Raw genomic sequence first — 21563 nt, forward strand, 5'->3', positions numbered from 1 at the left:
ATTTTTAATTAAAAACATCTCAGCTTGTGAACCATTTGTGACTTTTCAAACTTGCATAAAAATGAAATAAATCATTCTGAGGGCTATATATTACCAATAAAATCTTATATTCTCTTCTTTCTCCTGCAGTCTTCCTCTCCTCATATACACTCACACAATATAGCTATTAATTAATAATAATTGTAAAATTATTCATAGCTTGAAAACTAAAATAGGATAGCACTCTTTTTAAGAGTTCATATTGAATATAAAATAAAAAATATAATAAGATATTCACATAACAAAACACTTTTATGTACATTAGAAAGATAACAGATTGTCCTTTCTAATGTAAATTTGTGTGTGATATATGTAAAGAGGGTTTTTTAATGAACATTTCTATTGTTCACATTCTATAAATTTTAAAATACTTTGTGTTCCCTAGCAATAAATTTCTCTACAAGTAATTAAAATGATTTACATACAACATTTTCATAAGCAGTGACTTCATGATTCTTGACTCATTTGGGAAGATGAGAAATGTGTATTATGGTGATGGGTAGAACTGAGATAATTCAGGCTAAAATAAATTATGTCAAACATCAACCTCATATTAACATGTTTTATCTATTCTCCAACTTAATCAAATTACTATTGTAAACAATTCACAGTGCGGTAATTTAATAACTCATAAATCTTTTTTTAAAAAAGAACATGACATTTAAGTCTTCTGTGCATCTGTAAAACAATTGTTAGTCTATTATAAATATAAGTGACAACACATAAATTTGCATTCCAGTCACAACATAGATGTGTTTGGTATTGTTTCCCAAAAAAACTTGAGATGAAATCGAGTAAACGTCATATCCATTATCAATCTCAAAGAGCCCACAAATCAAATTCTTCCAAAACATGTTCTCCGTGGTTGGCTGACTCCTTTCCTTGGTCACAGAGCAAATGGAAATAGATTCATTTTGCTGCACTGGGTGCCTGGAGGTAAATACATGTCTATGACATTTTAGAAGTAGTATTTTTATTTTTTCCTGTAAATGCGAAAGTCCCAGTGATTTATAAGAGAAAAATATAATATTACTATTCAATTAATTCTCCCAAAGTCAATTTATCCTCCTATAAAATGTATCTTATTGCAACTAGTATACTAATAGATTTGGACTTGAATTATATATTATTTAAAAAGAAGTTTTTTTTAATTTATTATTATTGTTTTAAATTTTATTTTATTTTTAAACTTTACAATATTGTATTAGTTTTGCCAAATATCGAAATGAATCCGCCATAGGTATACCTGTGTTCCCCATCCTGAACCCTCCTCCCTCCTCCCTCCCCATACCCTCCCTCTGGGTCGTCCCCAGTGCACCAGCCCCAAGCATCCAGTATCCTGAATCGAACCTGGACTGGCATCTCGTTTCATACATGATATTTTACATGTTTCAATGCCATTCTCCCAAATCTCCCCACCCTCTCCCTCTCCCACAGAGTCCATAAGACTGATCTATACATCAGTGTCTCTTTTGCTGTCTTGTACACAGGGTTATTGTTACCATCTTTCTAAATTTCATATATATGTGTTAGTATACTGTATTGGTGTTTTTCTTTCTGGCTTACTTCACTCTGTAAAAAGAAGTTAAATTTTGACTGCTAAAAACAATTTTAAACACAAAATGTAAAATTAAAAATTAATCTTATAACAGTACCTAATTTTGATAGCATAAAGTTGCTGCTTTTAACACAAAGTATGAAACCAAAATATAATAAGATTACTTCAAATGGATTAAATATATTCATATTTTTGTTGAATACTAGAATTTCTTAGAAGAGATTAATATTTTCCCTCTTGTTATATATAATTTCACAAATTAGGTAGAAGATAAATTTATTTACTTGTTTTTTAAAAACAGCTTTTCTAAAATTTTAATAGTTATTAAGGAAAGCACATTTTACTATAAGATTCTTTTCCTGTGTGCAGGCAAATAGATTTCTACCAAAACCTTCAACTGTAATATGGTTTATATACCCCCTTAAGCGTTTGAACATATAATTTACCTCGGCAGTTTGGAACTTAAAGCAGGTGGTTCCAGTTTGAAATTTATAAGTGAATATCCTAGGTATAGAAAGGTCAGTGTCATGTTCAATTTGTAATTTTCTAAAATAGAATAATTCAATCTGCCAATCTCTGGATAGATTTTTTTAAAGAAAATATTTTTTAAATTATATATTAACAATGGTGATTGAGTTTTCCTGATGATCAAAAATGTAAGCTTTCAATAAACCAATGATTCAATCACATCATTTGGGGAAAAACAACACATTCAATTTCAGAGCTAGAAAATTTGGTTACTAGTCTTAGGACGACTTTAAGTAGTATAGTTAAATTCTCTGGGTCTATTTCCCCAATGTTAAATGAAAGCAGTGAAGCATATTATCTCTAGTTTTTTCTTGGTGAACACGTGTTGCAATTTTTCATTTAAGGAAGTCATTTATTATAATTATAATGTTTTAGACATATGAAAGTCATTCCAGAGTAAACACCTCACATTTCAGTTTACTTATAACCTCAGTGACAAAACTGGGGAAACATATGCTATTAGAAGATTATCTCATGTGCTTTTGTCTAGTAGAGTGATATCATATTACTCTCAGAGTTAGAAAAAAATACTTAGTCAAGAGATATTAAGAAATGGAATATAAAATATATTCATAGGAGAAAGCACTATTGGGCACTCCCTGAACTAGAGACTATAAAAGACTGTTTTAAGAGATGATGTGTTAAATAATAAGAGAAGAAGGGGGAAAGGAAAACAAGAATGTGAACAAGAAGAGAAATATTTAAAGTAATACTCTTACCATGTTCTAAAATGTTCAGCAAATAGATTTCATTAAAATTTCTGTGAAATTTGCCAGAGTCTACAACATTCAACATTCTTTAGGATATTAAAGTCAATGTAGATTATAAACTATTTGGTTGGTAATAGTTTTTTTTGGTCATAAAAATACTAATATTACCACATAGAGAAGTAGTAATTGAAATACATCTGACAAATGATGCTTAAGCTTTAAAAAGTGTGAAACACTCCCTACTTTGCACTCATTCATAATAAGAGAAATAAAAGTAATAAAATAAAAAAATAATAAATTAAATAAAAAGTAAAGGATGAGATATTGATGAGAAATATTGCTCAAAATTGATGGTAGAAATTTACTGAATACTTAGGCTATACAAATTCTCATTGTTATGATGTTACAAGATGTGATAGAAGACAATGTTTGAAAATATCAAATTCGTCAAATATTTGATTAAACATTCATGTCAAGGAAAACTTTTCAGTAATAAAATGACTTTAAACCAATTTGAAAGATCTGTTCATGTTGCTGCCAATGGCAAAGTTTCATTCTTTTTTATGGCAGAGTAGTATTTCATTGTATATACATATCACATATCTTTATCCATTCATCTTTTGAACAGTGTCATACCCTGGCTATTGTAAATAATACTCCTGATAATAGTGGGGTGTGGGTATCTTTTCCCATTAGTGTGCTTTTTTTTTCTTCTTCTTCAGATATATCTTCTGGAATGAAACTGCTGGATTAAATGGTGGCTAAATTTTTAGTGTTTTGAAGAAGCTCTATACTGTTTTCCACAGTGGCTTCCCAGTTTATGTACCAGCAAAAGAGTACAGTTATTCCCTTTTCTCCACATTCTCACCAACATTTGTCATGTATGGTCTTTTTGATGATAGCCAATCTGACAAGTGTGAAGTGATACATTGCTGGAGTCTTAATTTGATTTTCTGATGATTAGTGATGTTGAGCATCCTTTTAAGTAACTCCTGGCCATCTGTATGTCTTCTTTGGAAAAATACATTATGCTTTATGAAATGAGCCAGACAGAGAAAGACAAATACTGTATGTTATCACTGATACATGGAATCTAAAAAATAAAACAAATGAATAAATATTACAAAACAGAAAAAGACTTAAGACATAAGAGAATAAACTCTGATTATCAGTGGGGCGAGGGAGAGAGGGAGAGATAAAACGCAAGTAGGAGATTAAGAGGTACACGAACTGCTATGTATAAAATAAATAAGCTACAAGGATATATTTTACAGCATAGGAAATATAGCCAATATTTTATAATACCATTAAATGGAGTGTAATCTATAAAATTTTTGAAAAACTATGTTGTATTCCTGAAACTAATATAATCAACTATACATCAATATAGTAAATCAACTATACATCAGTAGAAAATTTAAAATATTATTTCTATACACCATCTACCCTCCAATAAAGCTTTACATTTAGAAAATAAAAAACAACTATGTGAAAGAAACAGAATTCATTAAATGAAAATAGAATTCAAATAACAGTATATATGTTCTTCTTGTCCTTAACCGTCTAAGACTAGACATAAAGATGGTGACATCATAAGATTAAATGTTTGTAGAAGTCGATAGTGTTTAGTCCTATAATTACTCAAAGCAGTTACATGAGAAAGGCAATTTGATTAAACTCTGGTATGTCTGAGAGTCCTCCTTTATTTCTTCATTAAAGAATGAAGAAACATGCCACTCACATGCACTCCATACACCTGCACAGAGACACAGAAACACACAATTTGCCTCACACAATAGGTGTCCTTGCTCATTAATGAATAACTCCAACAGTGGTTCAAAAGTCCTTGAATTCCCAGACAATTTAACGTCTCTCTTCCTTACTGTATTAATGTAGTGACTTACGGTTGATTTGAAAGTCGGGTGTGCTTTTGTTTGTATACCTTGACACTTCTCTGAGCTTTATTCTGTATCCTATTTGTCTAGGTTGAGTAATACCTAAATTACTTCTCCCCGGACACCCCCATATGATATGGAGACACAATTAAGAATCAAATAAAATATTTGCAATAAAAGGGAAAACAAGTATTAGCTAAATTCTGTTTAAACGCAGTGGAGTAAATCTCCTTTTCTTCTGGAACCATCAGTTAGTTGGCAGTAAAAAAAGATAAAATAAAATAAACTGATCTAACTTTATCTAGGCAGGTGGCACAATGGTAAAGAATCTGCCTGCAATGCAGGACACAAGAGATGCGGGTTCCATCCCTAGGTAGGAAAGATCCCCTGGAGGAGGAAATGGCAACCCACTGCAGTATTCTTGACCTGAAAATTCCATGGACACAGAAGCCTGGTGGGCTACAGTCCATGGGTTTGCAAAGAGTTGGAAACAACTGAGTGACTGAAGCATATGGCCAAGAGAATAGGGTAATAGATCACATTTTCCCAAAGAAAATTTTTAAGGAAACATATAGATGAACAAGAGGGCAGCTTACATACTAGAGGTAAATTATAAAGTAAGTACTTACTTTGGGAGACACTGTTGAGAAAAATAACTGACCTCTCCCTTGAGATTCTTTGGCATCCCCTGTGGCTCAGACTGAAAAGAATCCACTTGCAATTCAGGAGACTTGGGTTCAATCCCAGGGTTGGGAAGATCCCCTGCAGAAAGGAATGGCTACCCACTACAGTACTCATGCCTGGAGAATTCCATGGACAGAGTACCCTAGGGGGCTACAGTCCATGGGGTCCCAGAGTCAGACATGACTGAGTGACTAAGAAATTTCACTTTCATTTTGAGGTTCTTAATGTCTCAGATGGTGACTGCAGCCATGAAATTAAAAGACGCTTACTCCTTGGAAGGAAAGTTATGAGCAACCTAGATAGCATATTGGAAAGCAGAGACATTACTTTGCCAACAAAGGTTCATCTAGTCAAGGCTATGGTTTTTCCTGTGGTCATGTATGGATGTGAGAGTTGGACTGTGAAGAAGGCTGAGCGCCGAAGAATTGATGCTTTTGAACTGCGGTGTTGGAGAAGACTCTTGAAAGTCCCTTGGACTGCAAGGAGATCCAACCAGTCCATTCTAAAGGAGATCAGCCCTGGGATTTCTTTGGAAGGAATTATGCTGAAGCTGAAACTCCAGTACTTTGGCCACCTCATGCGAAGAGTTGACTCATTGGAAAAGACTCTGATGCTGGGAGGGATTGGGGGCAAGAGGAGAAGGGGACGACAGAAGATGAGATGGCTGGATGGCATCACTGACTCAATGGACGTGAGTCTGAGTGAACTCCGGGAGTTGGTGATGGACAGAGAGGCCTGGCGTGCTGTGATTCATGGGGTCGCAAAGAGTCAGACACGACTGAGTGACTGATCTGATCTTAATGTCTCAAGACTTGTAAGTGCCATGCACCAAGAAAGATGGTGATTAAGACAAAAATCAGGAACTCTGAAAATAATTGTACTGTGTATTTTTGCAGCCTCAAAGATCTTCCTTTAACCAAGTCGAGCCAGTTCTCCAGTCTACTAAGAGGCTGAATGAAAGTTATTCTTAGAAGACAATTACTGGAGGTGTTTCAATGTTGGCAACAATAGACACACAGCAACTGGCACTCTAAAGGCAGAATGGAGCTAAAAGAGTGGTTTACTGTGATTTTCTAAACCACAGGGCACCTGAGTTTCTTCCCTGTTTCTGTTAATATGCCTTAGATTATGAGCACTGTCAGCCCAACCAGAAGGAAAACAATAATGTAGATATAAATCATGTATATGAAAAAAATTCTTTTGAGTCAGGTATGTGAATATCTAAAAGCAAATATTCAGATGTTTTATAGATGACAACCTCTGAATAACAATAGAAATACTAGGAAAAACAGCATGTAAAGTATCTGACCCTGTTGTAAATAAAATCACAGAATGGAGAAGTGGTTCCATTTCTTACAAGAAGAGGAGGAATGTAATATTATTTCAGAAAGCATAGAATATCATATATGTATATCAATTGCATGCCCCTCAAAATGTAACTATTAACATTTTAAAACAACCCCTTCACCTATCTATATTCACTCATTATTTTAGACCCAGTGAATTGTGCAAGGGTGACTAAGCCAATTCCTTTTACTCAATGATAATAGAGGTTACAGTGATAACAGAGTTTTGATAAAGATTTTTAAACAATTTTCTAACCAGAATGAAAAAGTCATAAGCTATCTTTAGACATTAATGAATAATCAATTATAATTCTTTAAAAGTCGTCTGATCCATCTGCCAGTTAACAGGGTATCAAAAGCAATTTTTTTCAATATTGATTCACATTATTTCAATGCAAAGTATTGGGTTAGCTCATTTAATATTGTAAAAAATGGTGTTTAGTGCTGTGGTGGGCTGAATAATGATCCACTTGAAGATAGCCACAGTTTAATCCTTGGAACCTGTTAATGATACCTCATGTGGCAAATGTGATTTTATGCATAGGTAATTAAATTACAGGTAGCAAAATGGGAAGGCTATCTTTGATTAACATCATGGTGTGCACTGAATGTAATCACAATGTCCTTAAAAGGCAGAATGAAATTATAGACAGAAGAGGATAAAGTGATGTATCCATGGAGAGAGAGACTGTAGTAATGCGACCACAAGCCAAAGAATGCCAGCAGATGGAAGAAGCAGAAAATAAATTCTCTAGAGCCTGCACAAGTAGCATAGTACTGCAGAAAATTAATTTTGATCCAAACTAATTTTGTACTTTTGACTTCTAGAATTATGATACATTTATGTTGATTTAATCACATTTCTGTGATTTGTTACAGATGTCACAGGAAACTGATCTAAGCGTATTTTGGTAAAATTCTATCACAATCTTAATTATTCTGGTATATTTTCTCACACTGCATACTCTTCAATAAGTATCTAATTGGAATACTGGTCTTGGCATCAGGAGTGACATTTGCAATATACTTATAATCTTGGAGAACAATGAAATAAATAATTCATAAGCTTAAAATGACACTTGAGTCAGTTTAGAAAATTGAATATTTTTGTTTTTCAACTTTAAACTTAACACCCTATATATTTTCTTTGAAATGTCCTTCACGTTTTAGGAAGCATTCATTCACTGAAGAATTTCATTTAATCAGTAAAATATTTGTTTTCTTACTTTACTGTTTAAAAAATATCCCTTTTGTTTTACCTCTAAATATAAAATCAAACTGCCATATACTCAGAAACTCACAACCATATTTAATACTTAACTGTATATTTTCACTTTGTCATAAATTGCTTGTGACTATTTAATAAAAGATACAAATGCATTTGGGAGGAAGTTACTTTATGAATAAGGAGTGGTTAACACTCAAAAAATAATTAAGAATTTCTTGCATGCAAATGTGCAAACTATGTATTCAAATGACAGAGTAAATTTAAATCATATACCATTTATTATGCAGCATATTATGTATGTTAAATCTCAAGCAATTATGAAATCAGTATAAATTTACTAATTCACTTATTTATATGTGTCTCTTAAATAAGTCAATTTCTTCAATCTGGTTTTCCTGACATTTCCCCCCAAAAATGTCAATGCATATGTAAGTCACTCCTTTTTCTGTCATTCACAATATGAAAAAGATCCATACAAGTATCGGCAATAGAACGTTACATCTCAATAAACAGGCGATTCAGTTGTTATTATTTTAGTCACTAAGTTGTGTCTGACTCTTTGGGACCCTGTGGTCTGTAGCCCGCTAGGCTCCTCTGTCCATGGGACAGGAGATTCTCCTGCTTGGCAGGAGATTCTTATACCACTCAGTGGATTCTTTTACCACTGAGCCAGCTCGGAAGCCCTTATGTTCCAAAAAAGTTTAAAAGATGTTTTTTATTTGCAGTGTAAAAATAGGCCAAATTAAAATATTTTAATTAATAAAAACACAGTATGCTGAATTATAGAATTAGACATTATTAGAATCATCACTGCATGGCATACTAGGGGAACACAGATGAGTGAAATAATAATAAGACCCTAAGAATATGCCTGAATATCTGACTTATTAAACAACATGCTGTAATACAGATACAAAATCATTTCTGAAGAAGAAGAACTCAGTAGCAAATCATTTGACAGGGAGGAAGGCCACTTCAGAAAGGTCATAGAGAAAGTGAAGTTATTATTACTGCTAGAGTGAAGTGGGGGAAATAGTCTGAATATCAAATAAAAAAATATGGCATGTCTGAGCTTTCTTGGTAATCTGACATAATATGAGCAGAAATTAGACGTGGGTCTGCTTTTCTAAGGAAGAAAAAGAGAAGCAATGTGGAGAGAAATTGGGGAAAAAGCTGTGAACACCATGATTAATAATAGTAAATATAAATGAAGCTCTGTTTTTGTTTTTTGCTTTACTTCATTTCTGAGTTCAATTGAATTGAATAGATGAGTAGTTTTTCTCATGTCATTTAGCATACAGGCAGTCCTCAATTTGGACTGTAAAATTTATGGTGTGAGCTAAAACCAAACAGAGCTATCTTAAAATTCAATGGGAAAAAATTATGATTGCTCATAAACTTTTGTCAAAATATTAAAAACTATCTTTTTGTTAGTTATATATTTATAAGAGAATGAAGAAATAGTAAAATTAATATTTACTTATTATATATTGTGTTAAAATTATTGGAACATTGACAAAGTGCTTTATATTCTTTGTTTAAATAAAACTCATGAGAAGTAGTTTGAATAGTGCTTCTTTCTCTAGCTCCTTTTATAACATAAAATAATTTTTCTATGTCTTGGTGAATTGTAAGTTTCCTGATAAGTTTGAGTCAGCTTTCAAAATTTTATTCTCTGTACTTTCAGTGTTATGAAGTACCTCTGAAAGTTTTATTAACATGAAATTTATATTCCAATATTACTTCCTCTGGGACATTTCATTTTTAAAAAATACATTGAAGTACAGTTGATTTACAAAGTTGTATTATTTTCAGATGTACAGCAAAGTGATTTATGTATATATATATATGTATGTATGTGTGTGTGTCTATACATATATATATTCTTCTTTCAGATTTCTTTCCCTTAAGGTTATTACAAAATATTGAGCATAGTTCCCTGTGCCATACAGTAGGTCCTTGTTTGTGTATTTTATGTATAGCAGTGCATATATGTTAACTCAAGGCTCCTAATTTTTCATTACCAACTTCCTTAGTTATGCTGGTAAATTGCCTCCACTGTGTTCCTCTCACTACATATCTTGAGTCTCCCAAAGAAGGCAGCATCAATATTCCCATGATCAACCATCCTAATCACATCCAGTTTTATTCCCACTGTTACCATTTTTTCTTTTCTCCACTTTCGTATTTATTGGTCTATTACTTCATCTATTTTTGTAAAATGACACTTGGATGTATCAATGGGAGACAAGGTTGCAATAGAATGCCATGCTTTTCTGCTTTTATGTGAATTGAATTACAGATGGAGAGACCAATCCTGACAGACTCTGAAGGAAGTGATGAGACTGATCACTGATTATATCTGCTTCTGTCATTTATATAGTGTTTTGGAAGGAGGAGCTAGCAGCAAGTTTGTTTACAGTTGATTTAGCCAAGTAATTTAAGATGAACTATTAGGAAACAGGGTTATTTAAATAACTGTGCTAACTAAAACTCACGTAAGTCAGAGCCTTACAGAAATATCAAATAAATGTAATATATAGGTAATTCTGGGCTCACAGGTGGTGCTAATGGTAACGAACATGTCTGCCAATGCAGGTCAGCTTTAAGAGATGCGGGTTCAATCCCTGGGTCAGGAAGAGCCCCTGGAGGAAGGCGTGGCAGCCCACTCCAGTATTCTTGCTAGAAGACTCCCATGGACAGAGGAGCTTGGCAGGCTAGAGTCCATAGGGTCGCAAAGTCAGACATGACTGAAGCGACATAAGCACACACATGTAGGTAAATCCAAATATCAATGAACAATCATTATTAAAGGTGTGATGTACAATATAATATTTTTTTGGTCAACACTTTACAAGCTTGTTTTTAAAAAGTGACAGCAAAACATGAAAATTGTAATGGTGCATATCCAAACGGATGTTGCATTTGAAATCCTTAAACTGTGAGTCTGAGAGTTCCTCTGCATCCCCTGGTCTGGGGCAGGCTGGCTGGCTCACTAGTAATTCTGGCCATTCTATTCTCATTTTGCCCAAATACATGTTGAGTGACCCAGAACTGCCCCTTCTTCTCAATGGTCATCCCTAAACACATCTTCAGACCCTGGTTTAACTCCAGCCTTCTGACACTCTAGTTCATACTCCGCCTGAGACTCCTGATCACCTGGTGATCCACAAAGCCACACATTTGCCTCCCCCACCACCTGCCCCTTCTTCGAGTTCATCCTCTCCTGTTGCTTGTTCCAGAGCTCTCAGGACTATAGCTCATTCCCTGGACATTCCCATCCCCATGCTTCTAAGATTCCCACTTCCTGGAACACCCTCCCTTTGTGGCCCACCCAGTGCAGCATCATAGAGCGGGAGGCTAGTTCCTGCATCCCAGCTCAGGCCTCACTGGGTCTGTGGAGGAAGTCAGAGCCATGTCTTGTTCTGCCTGATGTTCAGACCCCTGGGAAGGTACTATCGCCCCAGTCAAATTGGGTGGCTCATCCCAGAGGTCCACTGGCCTCCCCCAGTGACCATAAATTAATATCTCATCTTCCTCAGGCAGGGAAGTGCATGAATAACCCTCCTCCAACCCTAGGAAAGCTTCTACCACCTTCTCTCACCTTCTGCCCCAGGGATGTTGCTCAACCCTAATGACTACCCCAGCCCAGCACCCAGCCCTTCTTGAGGGACCCACAGAATTATTGAGAGGGGCTGGCTCATTAGGCCTCTCCTGCCAGACAGAACTGATATCACACAGTGGTTCCTGCTGAAAGGCAGAGAATAGCATGTCAAGTTTTTCTTCTTCCCAATAAGCACTGATAATTTTGCCTATGGAACTTGTAAATTCATTGTAGTAACTAGTTGGCAGCTTCCTCGGCTCCCCCATCAAAAGCTTGGTTCCTACTCTCCTGGGATGGAGGAGGTCAGGAAAACCACTCCACACTTGGTTCACCCAAACACACGGTGAGGAAAGTCAGCCTATATAACCATTAATATCACTTATTTAGTTAAACAAACAACAACAAATTAGGACCTAATCATCATAAGAATTATGTTTACTTCAGTATCTCACTTGAGTGTGATTTCCCTCCCTCCACCCCCAGGGTTAGCTTTATTTCTTCCAAAGAAAATTATCTTAAGCTTCATAACTAGAAGGATAATTGTCTCAAACAAATCTTTAATGGTTCAAGGTTAAAGGTGATCTACATCTTTTATTTAGGCATTTATGACTAAGTTTCTGAATTTGGCAGATTTCAAGTGGTGCAGTAAAAAAAATTAATAAAGAGAAACTAATCAAATAGAATTGGGGGACCAGAAGGAGGAGCTCCCATGCCCGCCTCTGATAGCAGAGCCCCATAGGAAGAAGAAAGACTCCACTTCTTTCTTGGCAAGGACTCAGCAAGTGAAAAACCATGGACTGTTTACTACAGCCCTCTGAACTCCTTTTTCTCTCTAGAAAAGCGTTCTCCTTCCCTTGCCTTGCAGGGACTTGCACATGGTTTGCCTTGGTTGTAGACCCCATGTTGCCATTCTCTACTGATCTGGAATCAACCCATCTTTGCCAGAGAAGTAACTGTCAATTTGTTTCAGATCAAGAATAGAAATATAAGAAAGAGCAAACTTTAACCCCTTCCTTTTCCCCTTAGAATCTGACAGAAGTGTTCAAAGGAGATTAAAAATAAAATGGGGGTCTTAATCAATGTTAAAAACAAGAGGATTAGGATAAAGCAATTGTTCAAAACTCAAATATTTTTCCCAAATTCATGGCAGAAGATTGCACATTAAAGGAAATTTCTGTTATTAACTCTTACCCTACAGAGAGCAAAAAAGTTGTGAGATATTATGTGAAGTAGAAAAAGGGAAATTGTGATAAATCTCAAATAAGTATCAAATAAACTGTAGGAGGGAAGTCAAAGTTGATGGCTGGTCACAGGGCTAATGGCAATTCCTGCCTTTTAGTAACAATTTTTGAATTCAAAGGCTGTGGCTGCAGTGCTGGAAGTTGAACCCTGAAGTGACATACTGCTGCTAAGTCACTTCAGTCGTGTCCTACTCTGTGTGACCCCATGGACTGCAGCCTACCAGGCTTCTCCGTCCAAGGGATTCACCAGGCAAGAACACTGAGTGGGTTGCCATTTCCTTCTCCAATGCATGAAAGTGGAAGGTGAAAGTGAAGTCGCTCAGTCGTGTCCGACTCTTAGCGACCCCATGGACTGCAGCCCACCAGGCTCCTCCATCCATGGGATTTTCCAGGCAACAGTACTGGAGTGGGGTGCCATTGCCTTCTCCGAGGTGACATACTGGCTACACACTAATTCTCTATGGAAGTATGATTCACTTCAGTGTGGGGGAAAAACTCTGAAATCAGATGAATTCCTTAGTTCTAGGGAAAGAAGACTAGAAGAGAATGCCAGTAATTAGAAGAGTGAGAATTACTCTACCAGAAATCACTTTTGTTCAGTATAATAATATTTATATTCAAAATCTCAAAATAAGAAAAAAGTTTTAAGCAGTGAAATTAAGCTTCTAAAAATTTATTTATGGAAATGATGACAAAGAAATCACTCTTTCACTGGCACAGGTGGAAGAAAAGCAAGTGCTGCTCTCTTTCTCAATGTTTTAAAATTATATAAAATTTCTATGAAATATACTCTGACAATGTTTTTTTAGAGGTTTAGCCCTAACAATTTCAAATGTTGATTGTGCTCCTTCTGGATCTTCAGAGTTAAAGGGCAGAATGTTATTGATGCCAGATGGTTCATAGGGGCCTGGTGGAAGTAAGGCTTCTCTATGTTCACTGTTTCTATCAAAAGCCACTATATCTGAAAATAATTTTTTGCACCAGACCTCATACAAATATCTAGGGAAAATTGCTACAGTTCTCCTCCCTACAAACACTCTGACTAGTTTCTGTCACAGAGAGCTCACTGTCCTTCAGTAAGGATGATACTTTGAGTTTCCGAGGTGGATATCACCAATGATGGCAACATGGTAGGAAACAATACAAGTCGTTGTTAAACCTTGGTGAGAGAATCTGATTTTTATCTTTGATTATTTATAATTGCTATTAAAATGTGAATTTCCTTATTGTATAGAATACTTTATATCTACTGACATTTCCTTTGTAAATATCTGTTTATAATTTTCATTGTTGAATTAGGTAAATCCTAAAGGAAATCAACTGTGAATATTCACTGGAGGGACTGATGCTGAAGCTCAAGCTCCAGTACTATGGCCACCTCATGTGAAAAGTCAACTCATTGTAAAAGACCCTGATGCTGGGAGAGATTGAAGGCCAATGGAGAAGAGGGTGGCAAAGGAAGAGATGGTGAGTTAGCATCACTGACTCAGTGGACATGAATTTGAGAAAATTACAGGAGAGAGTGAAGGGCAGAGGACCCTGGTGTGCTGCAGTCCCTGGGGTCGCTAAGAGTCGGACATGACTGAGCGACTTCACTTTCACTCTTCACTTTCATGCATTGGAAAAGGAAAGGGCAACCCATTCCAGTGTTCTTGCCTGGAGAATCCCAGGGACGGGGCATCCTGGTGGACTGCCGTCTATGGGGTCGCACAGAGTCGGACACGACTGAAGTGACTCAGCAAGTGTTGAGTGTAGTCTTCAACAGGCCTTGCAAAATGCCCATGTCTTTTTTTATCTTTTGTCTTCACTATGGGAGATGCTGAAGGTGAGCTACTGGAGAGAGTGAGACACAAGCATGAGCCACATCAGCCCCAGCTACCAACTCAACACTGAGAAGTATAGAGAAACCAGCTAAGATCAGCTAAGCTGCCTAGTTGACCTTCAGGTAACCACAGACACTTTGAGCTTTGCTGAATCCAGCTTAAGATGAGTAGACCCATACATGTGTGCCAAAAACTCATGAATAAACTAAATGTTAATTGCTGTATGCCATGAATATACTGTGTTTTTACCACCCCCCAAAAAAATATATGTAGCATTTTTATGGCACTATAACTGATCCAAGCAAACACCTTTCAATTGTATGCATATTTAACTATATGCTGTTCATGTGTTTTGGAGAAGGAAATGGCAACCCACTCCAGTGTTCTTGCTGGGAGAATCCCATGGATGGAGAAGCCTGTGGGCTACGGTTCATGGGGTCACAAAGAGTCAGACACGACTAAAGTGACTTAGCATGCACGCATGTTCATGTGTTTTATTGCACTACTGTGTAGTGTGGATTATAAAAGATTAAAAACACAAATTGATAACTGACAACAAGAAATAAATGCAAATTAAATATTTTCCTGTATACCCATTTTTTAGATTATGTATTATACTACAGTGTCATTTCATCAGGGAAGCATTTATGTTTCATACATTATATGCCTCCATGGAACCCTCAGTTTCTTCTTACTAAGCACTCATAACATTGGGAATTTTTTCTCATATCCATCCCCTTTCTAAATATTAATAGCAAAACTCAAGAAATCAGGATCTGTATTCATCTCTTTTGATGCAAAGATCTGACTCATTGGAAAAGACCCTGATGCTGGAAAAGATTGAGGGCAGGAGGAGAAGGGGGCAACAGAGGATGAGATGGTTGGATGGCATCACCAATTTGATGGATGTGAGTTTGAGCAAACTCTGGGAGATGGTGAAGGACAGGGAAGCCTGGTGTGCTGCAGTCCATGGGATCACCAAGAGTTGGATAGGACTGAACGACTGAACAACAAGAAATCAGGATCTGTGTTCATCTCTTTCATTGTTCTATTAGATGCTTAGGAAAGAATATGGCAAAGAATAGCAATTTATTTTTTAACATTTTCAAAGGTATTGTTTTTTCATCATGATTTTCTTTATTTTATAATACTTATAATTCTCCCAACTCTAAAGGAGATAATATATTTTATTTTATGTCTTTAATATATATCTTTGAGCTCTGCATAGCTTTTATAAATCTGTGTAGAATGTTTAAATAACTACTTTTCTCTAAATTAAGTTATCCATTTATTTCATATTGATTTTCAATGCCAAACAAAGTGTAATTTTGAAGCCACTATAGAAAATAGTATGAAGGATCCTCAAAAAAAGTAAAAGTAGAACTACCATATGATTCAGCAATTCTGCTTCTGGGAATACATCCAAAAGAAACAAAAAGACTAACTCAACAATATATCTGCACATCCATGTTCATAGCAACATTATTCACAATAGCCAAGAATCGGGAATAACATAAGTGTCTATCAACCTATAAACAGATGAAGATTCCCTATATATAATATATTAGGAATGTGATCAAATGTTACAAACTTTCAGTTGTAAGACAGATAAGCGCTAGGGAGGTAATGGGCTTGCCAGGTGATGCTAGTGGTAAAGAACCCGCCTGCCAATGAAGGAGACATAAGACATGCGGGTTCAGTCCCTAGGTTGGGAAGATCCCCTGGAGGAGGGCATGGAAATCCACTCCAGTAAAATCCCATAGACAACACAACAGTTGTGTTTCAGGTACATAACTGAAGCGATTTAGCAGGCATGCAGTTATGTAATGTACAGCATGATGACTGTAGCTAATACTGCTGTATAATTTGCAAAAAGAATAAATTCTAAGAATTTTCATCATAAGGAGAAATTTTTCCCTTTTATTCTTTCTTTACTTTTTATTATATCTATACAAAAAGATGGATTTTAGCTGAACCTATTGTAGTAATCATTTCAAACATATAAGAATCAAACCATCATGGTGTATGCCTTAAATTCAAACAGTGATATATGTCAATTATTTCTCAGTAAAACTGGAAAAATACATAACTCAATTTGTAAGTTGTTTATTTAGTACTTTATACTTCTAGATGAAAATATTCAGATTGTTCCCAAGTACACCGGGAGTTCTTAAACCATTACATAAAATGTTCTTAAACCTTTGTATGAAATGAATACATTTTTTGTCAAGCCAGTTTTAACCAGGCATAATTAAATGAAATTTAAAAAGACCTATTTAAATAATCTAGAGTGAGAGAAATTTATTATGTGGGTGCCAGAGGGTCTGAGAATAAGTTTAGTGAGTATTCCCAAATTATTGGAAGCAAAATCTGCCTAGATTATGTACCTACTTCTATGTCTTGGTTCTTCCCCATCCCTTCTGTCCAGAATATATCATTCCACTCTTCAAAAACCATGTCATGTATAACACTTCATGACCTTTCTGCTTCAGGGGCCATCACAAGTAACTGATCAGAGTTTCTATGACTTAATTTATATCCCTAAAGAGTATCTGACTGGCTTAGATTAGATCAAGTTTCTTCCTAGACAGTTATTTCTGTTACCCACAATTTATTACTTCTAAAAGAACAGGATACCAAATGTATTCCCACTATGGTTAACTGAGAGAGAAAGATGAGGAACAAAATATTTCATAAGTATTTACTGTGCCAGATATAAAGTGAGTATCAAGAAACATTTTACAACAATAAATTAATTGTCTTAATATAAAATGTATTAAACTTCTTGCAAAGTGGTAATATCTACTTTCAACACATTATTTAAAAATCTTATTCATCATAAGAAAAGAAAATATATGATTTCCATAAGAAATGTTTCTCATAAAATTTAAAAATGTAAATCCAAGCAGAATTAAATAACCAAGGAGATACAAATGTCTTTAATTAAAAGTCCTTGACAATAAGGTTTCCAATTCTTTCAAGTTAATTTTATATTTGAGGAATGTTTCAATCAGTATGAAAATGGAATTTGTTTTGGAGATTGAAAATAACTGTGAATTTTACCAGGAATAGTTAATAATTGAAAACTAAATTTACTTCTGAATATGTAACAAATGTAAAAGAGGACATTTCTGATTAAAGAGAAATTGCATTTAAGGTTATAATATTCCAAATACACAATGTAATGTTATGCATAAATAAGTTAAAGTATTTCTAAAGAATATATATATTATAATGAAAATAAAGGGAATTCACTCAAAAGTTTTTGAAAAAAATTAAAGACATGAACAAGAATTAATAATAGATGAGGACAGAGCTCAGAAGAGTAAATTAAGTCAGTAAATAAATACACAGAAACATTTGTAAATGAGTTAACTAAAAAATAGAAATAAACATTAGATAACATTTTTACCAACTAAAATTACAAAGTTTCAAGAAACAAAGAAACACATGATTCAAAAAGTTGTCAATGGTTTAAAAGTGTATTCTAACAGTGAACATTAATACAGATTAATACAAATAACATAATCAGATTCAGCCCAATCCAACTTGCCTGCAGATTGCAGCTATAAACTCGGGAAAAAATACAAATAAATGATAATCTGAAGGCACTAAACAGTAAACAAAAATTGGCTCTGGTGGTGACATTTAATATGAGTTTGATTTGTCTTAAATATTTCTAGTTTCACAAGTTTGATTTGGTTTGAATATCTCTATTTTCATGATTTTCACCCTAAGGTGTGTCCAAGATGCCACCATGGAGAATGGCTTAAACTCAAACACACATACACACATGCTGTCTCTCTCTCTCCCCTTGTCTTTGTTGGCTGAGGAACCAAAGATCAGAATTCAAGGCAACTACAGCCACCAGAGCACTAGTGGAAAGTCCTCCAAGTCAGTGAAAATCCTAAATTCCATGTGCAAATTCTCCCCAAATCCTTGGGCTCTATCGTGATAGCATATTCATGAATCAATCCCAGTTCAGTTCAGTTCAGTTCAGTCACTCAGTCGTGTCCGACTCTTTGCGACCCCATGAATCGCAGCACGCCAGGCCTCCCTGTCCATCACCAACTCCCAGAGTTTACTCAGACTCACGTCTATCAAGTCAGTGATCAATCTAGCTACACTTAAATGATCTGAACAAAAGTTTGCAGTTGCTGCCCAACAAACAGAGGTGGCGGTTTGATTTCAACACTTTTGATTGTCTATTTAGTAACTGCATACATAAAACTCAGAATATTGCTAGTGCCTGGAAAGTCCCATGGACGGAGGAACCTGGTAGGCTGCAGTCCATGGGGTCGCACAGAGTCGGACACAACTGAAGCGACTTAGCAGCAGCAGCAGCAGAGTGTCCATACCTGCAATTTACAGTATCCAGGATAAAATCAAAACTCAATATAACATAAAAGGGAAACTATTAAAGGTTATCAAGAGACAACCATTAACAGAGACCAGACAACCATTAACAACCCCAAGATGACCAGAAGTTATGATTAGCAAACATGGATTTTTAAGATAGCTATCACTATGCTAAACAACATAAAAGAAACATGCTTTCAGTGATAGAAAGGACAGAAAATGTCTACAGGTAAACTTCAAAAAAGAAACAAATGAAAATTCCCAAACTTAAAAAATAGGTATGGATTAAAATATTAATTATATTTATTTGGCATGGTGATAACAGAGCAGAGCCAGGGAACTTGAACATAAATGTACTCTTCTAAAGAAAAGAAAAATAAAACTATTTTTTAAATGAAAGAAAAGAAAAGAAAACTTTTAAAAGAAACTTTAAAAGAAAACTTTTAAAAGAAAAGAAAGAAAACTATTTTTAAAATGAAAAGCATTGTCTCAGCAATGTTTGGGGAAATGTACAAAGGTCTCATATATGTATAGCTGAAGTCTCAGACAACAGGGAAAAAAAGGATAAGCAGGAGAAACACTTGAGAAAATAATAATCAACACATCCAAAATTTGGTGAAGGCTATAAATTTTTAGACTCAAGTTCAGCAAATTCAAAGCAGCATGATCAAATGTAAACTATGAGCTGCCACATTAAAAAAGAAAACAAATTTTAATTGAAGCAAAGTAAGAAAAGAAATATTGAAAATGTGCTGCTGCTGCTGCTAAGTCACTTCAGTCGTGTCCGACTCTGTGCGACCCCATAGATGGCAGCCCACCAGGCTCCATCGCCCCTGGGATTCTCCAGGCAAGAACACTGGAGTGGGTTGCCATTTCCTTCTCCAATGCATGAAAGTGAAAAGTGAAAGTGAAGTCGCTCAGTCATGTCCGACCCCTAGCGACCCCATGGACTGCAGCCTACCAGGCTCCTCCATCCATGGGATTTTCCAGGCAAGAGTATTGGAGTGGGGTGCCATTGCCTTCTCCATTGAAAATGTAATAAATATCAAAAACATAATGATAATGATAAAAATGTCATAGCACATAAGGGGACTATAAGTTTATATCACCGTTAAAGTTTTGTCAAAAACTAGGGAGGCAAGAGAACCACCTCCAAGTGGAGAGAGAAAAACTGTCAACCCCCAAAGTTTATATCCAGCAAAAAAAATCCTTATATAAGGTGAAATGAACATTCCTAGATAAACCAATGTTTACAGAGTTGCTACCAGATTTCTCAGAAGATTACAGGTCTGTAGAAAGAAATGCAGATCATCAGAAATAGAAACTATCTGGATAAATATAAAAAACAAAATTTTCTCAACATTACTTTAAAATATAAAGACATATTTAAAACAGATAATTTCTTGTGCTATATTACATAAGATAATTATGGCGTCAGGTACAGCATAAAGTTTAGTTAATGGACCAATCAGTTCAATTCAGTTCAGTAACTCAGTCATGACCAACTCTTTGGGACCCCATGGACTGCAGCACACCAGGCTTCCCTATCCATCACCAACTCAAGAAGCTTGCTCAGACTCATGTCCATCGAGTCGGTGATCCCATCCAACCACCTCATCTGCTGTCTTTGCCTTCTCCTCCTGCTTTCAATCTTTCCCAGCATCAGGGTCTTTTCCAGTGAGTCAGTTCTTCACAACAGGTGGCCAAAGTATTGGAGTTTCCACTTCAGCATCAGTCCTTCCAATAAATATTCAGAACTAATTTTCTTTAGGATGGACTGGTTTGATCTCCTTGCAGTCCAAGGGACTCTCAAGAGTCTTCTCCAACACCACAGTTCAAAAGCATCAATTCTTCTGTGCTCAGCTTTGTTTATAGTCCAACTCTCACATCCATACCCGACAACTGGAAAAAATCATAGCTTTGACTAGATGGACCTTTGTTGGCAAAATAATGTCTCTGCTTTTTAACATGCTGTCTAGATTGGTCTTGCTTTTCTTCCAAGGAGCAAGTGTCTTTTGATTTCATGGCTGCAGTCTCCATCTGCAGTGATTTTATAGCCCCCCAAAATAAAGTCTCTCACTGTTTCCATTGTTTCTCCATCTATTTGCCATGAAGTGAGGGGACCGGATGCCGTGATCTTTGTTTTCTGAATGTTGAGTTGTAAGCCAACTTTTTCACTCTCGTCTTTCACTTTCATCAAGAGGCTTTTTAGTTCTTATTCACTTTCTGCCATTAGGGTGGTGTCATCTGCATATCTGAGGTTATTGATATTCTCCGGGCAATCTTAATTCCAGCTTGTGCTTCATCCAGCCCAGCATTTTACATGCTGTACTCTGCATATAAGTTAAATAAGCAAGGTGGCGATATGCAGCCTTGACATACTCCTTTCCTGATTTGGAACCAGTCTGTTGTTCCATGTCCAGTTCTAGCTGTTGCTTCTTGACCTGCATACAGCTTTCTCAGGAGGCAGAAATGGACCCATAGGTTTTTACATAATATTGTATAGTATTAATTCTAAGTAAACTATGAAAAATTGAAGATGCTTATC

Source organism: Bos indicus x Bos taurus, chromosome 12 (assembly GCF_003369695.1).
Source record: "Bos indicus x Bos taurus breed Angus x Brahman F1 hybrid chromosome 12, Bos_hybrid_MaternalHap_v2.0, whole genome shotgun sequence".
NCBI classification, from domain to species: Eukaryota; Metazoa; Chordata; class Mammalia; order Artiodactyla; family Bovidae; genus Bos; species Bos indicus x Bos taurus.